The sequence below is a fragment of the Pteropus vampyrus genome, unplaced genomic scaffold, assembly GCF_000151845.1.
Source record: "Pteropus vampyrus isolate Shadow unplaced genomic scaffold, Pvam_2.0 Scaffold22, whole genome shotgun sequence".
Classification (NCBI taxonomy): Eukaryota; Metazoa; Chordata; class Mammalia; order Chiroptera; family Pteropodidae; genus Pteropus; species Pteropus vampyrus.
Window position 1 is genome coordinate 16,469,616 of NW_011888803.1, and position 3,384 is coordinate 16,472,999.

The following is a 3,384-nucleotide window of genomic DNA, read 5'->3' on the forward strand; positions in this document are numbered from 1 at the left end:
AATCTGACATATATTTAAAACAGTATGGAGAGCTTCTTCTAACAAAAGTCAAGCACTTTAAACATTTTGAAATATTTGGCTTGATCAGTTTTTGGATATTCTGATCTATTTTCATTCCATCTAAGTTAGCTTTTTGAATATCCCAATATATATCTATTCCATCATAAAGTATTCAAACAAATAAGAACAACTTTGGTAGAATATCAAGAATCTAAATATTAACAAATCATTAAATATGCAATATATTCTGCATGAATGTGTTGTACCGTGTCATTTATTCACATACTAATGAGCTGAGGTGTGTTATACCAGGTTGAAGATTGACAACATGATCCATGCCGCTGACTCTCTGGAATATCTACTTGACATCTCAAACTTAAATCATTTAGCACTGGCTTTTTGATATACATTCTTCAAAACCTTCTGCACTCATAGTGTTTCCTTCTCAGTTGATGGCAGTTCCATAATTTTAGTTTTTCAGGTCAAAAACCTTGAGGTTATTCTTGACTTTGCTTATTCCTTCATGCACATATTCAATGTGTCAGCGAATCCTGTTCTACCTTTTAAATAAAACCATGATGTGCTAACACCTTGATTCAGTGACCATCATCTCTTATCTTTACTGTAAGAGTTTTCTTCATGGACTCCACAACCTCACCCCTCACCCACAGCTAGAGTAATCCTTTGGTTAAACCCCTCATTCTTTGCTCATCTGCTACCTTTTTAATGTGACCCATGCTAATGATCATATTTTAGTTGTAATATAGCTGCTAATCTTCATGCCTGATCTCCTTTTCATTGTCCTTTTTATTTTTTCAAAGTACTTATTACCTTCAAACATATTACTTCATTTATTTATCATTTATTATGTTTACTGTTCATTACTCTTCTGCTCTCACTAGAATGTAAACTTCACAAAGGCGCAGAATTTTTTTTTTGAGAAGAGGAGGGCTTCATTTACTTATGCTAAGTGTTCAAAATTATACTTCGCACATACTAGGTGCTCAACAAATTTTTATTGAATGATGAAATGAATACCGAAATAATATAAATCTAATAGGTGTGCTCCAAAAACAATTGATTTTTTTGACCAACATCTTGCTAAAAAACAAGACATCATAAATGAAAACACATCATACCTTCTAGAAGAAAAGTCTAGAAACTTGGGCTTTTTTTTCCCCCTCTTTGATAATTACCTCCCTCATCCCCCTGACTTCCACTCCTGACCTACGGGTGTTGCTGTCTCCCCTTAAGAACTGGATCTTTGAAGGCGGGGCATCTCCTCCCGCAGGCACTCAGCCTGCGAACTTAGAATCTTCTGCGTGTAAAGCAGACGTGCTAACCACTACACTATGGAGCCACACCTAGAAACCTAGGTTTTTAAAGATGTTCTCAAACACAGTTTTTCAGTAGTGCTTATAAAAATATTGTGAAAAAGCAAAAATTGGCATTGTCTAATAAAAATAATGAGATCACCAAAGGTTTACACAGATCAATGTAATATATTGGTGCAACCAGAAGAAAATCCAGATCTCTTGATACCTGATTCTTTTTACCATTTTATCACACTAGCTTGGTGGTACTCACATTATGGTTGTTTTGATCTGTGTTTCTAGGAGAATTTTTGTGCAGATTTGATCCTCTCAATTGAGATTGGCTTCTAATCTACTCATCTTCCCAGATTAAAATAATAACAAATTCATTATAATCCATCCACCTATTTAAGCCAGAAATCCAATCACTCTTATATTTTTCTTTTTCCATGTTCACCTTCTCCCACACATACAAAAATATTTTACTGGTAACAAAGTCCTATTAGTATTTACTAAAATTTTCTTGATTGCACTCACTTCTTTCCACTCTCTTTGCTATTTCCCTAACTCAGAAAATAGGCATCTGTCTCCTAGATTTCTGGAAAAAAATTCTCATCTTTTTCCTCTTCTTTCCTGCTGTAATGAAGGGGATGTGTTTTTTTCCAGTTTAAAATAACTTGAAATTGGAAAAATTTGTGTACAAGATGAGTACCACCACTCTTTTATTCTCAACTACCTTTTACTATTGTGAATCCCTTCATCTCCCTGGTATCCTTCTCCACTCAATTGATCTTTCCCATTGGTTTTTAAACATGCATCAACCCTCTTTTATTACAAACTAAAATAAAATCAAATAACCACCTTTTTGCAATCTACATCATCTTTTATCTATTATCATTATCCCCTTTCTTGAAAAAGTTGTTAATGCACTGTGTCCTCATTTTATTATTTCTTGCTCTTTTTTCAACCATCTCCAATCTGGCTTCGACCGTCATCACTTTTCTGAAGCGCTTCCTGATAATTGTCACTCACAATTACGTGTCAAAAATCAAACAGATATTTTTCATTTTTCATCTTGCTGCATTTCTCCTCTTTAAAATTCTGTTAAATGTTGAAGAGATAAAAATACGTATAAAAGAGATTTAATAGCAATGTACCAAACACCGACTTCAAAAAACATAGTTCTACCATAGTGTAAAGTCCCCATTACTTCTCTTCATGTTCAATACTTTGTATCTCCCCTCAGATGCATTATCAAAAAAACCCAGATAATTTAAGAAATATTATTTTATAAAGGCTTACTTCCACTGAACAATTGTAAAGAATTTCTTGTTTTTCTAATGATTATTTTTCACTAATGTTCCTTTGTTAATTACTTTTATCAATTATATTTTCATCATTTTTTTAATTTAACAATATTTAGTGTTGAAAAATCCTCAAAACATGTATTTTTATTGGCTGTTAATATGTGACTAGTATTTCAAAAAATTTATTTAGTTAACTTTGTTTGAGCTGAGCTGAATAAATCTGTCTTCAGACCAGATATCAAATAAGAAACTTCTTAACAACTGAATAAGAGGCTACCTTCAGGAAGACAACTCCTATTTCTCCCGTTTAAAAAAAAACAAACAAACAAAAAACAGTCTCCAAATGAGACTAACTGTCTGACTTAATTTCATTTTGAAACCATTAACATTCTACTATGTCTATATGTTGCTAAACATCTGGAATGAAAACTGAAAAAGAAAAGTTACTCATTCATATTTTTCTCTTGAATCCAGAATGAAGATTAGCACTTTACAGATAAAATTGACAAATAAAATGCCCACCATTCAACCATATACTTAGCAGATTTTGTAGACAATCCTCCCATGAAAATAAGTAGCAAGACAATGCACAGAAAATATATGTAGTTCACTGCATTAATCAGCTTTTACTAGGTTATTTTATAGTAGCAAAGGTCATTTCTGTGGTAACGAAGAGTCTGAAAATTCAATAGTTTACAACAATGATAGTTCATTTCTTGACCACAATGCATATTTATCATGGGTTAGCTGAGGTTCTGCTTCAC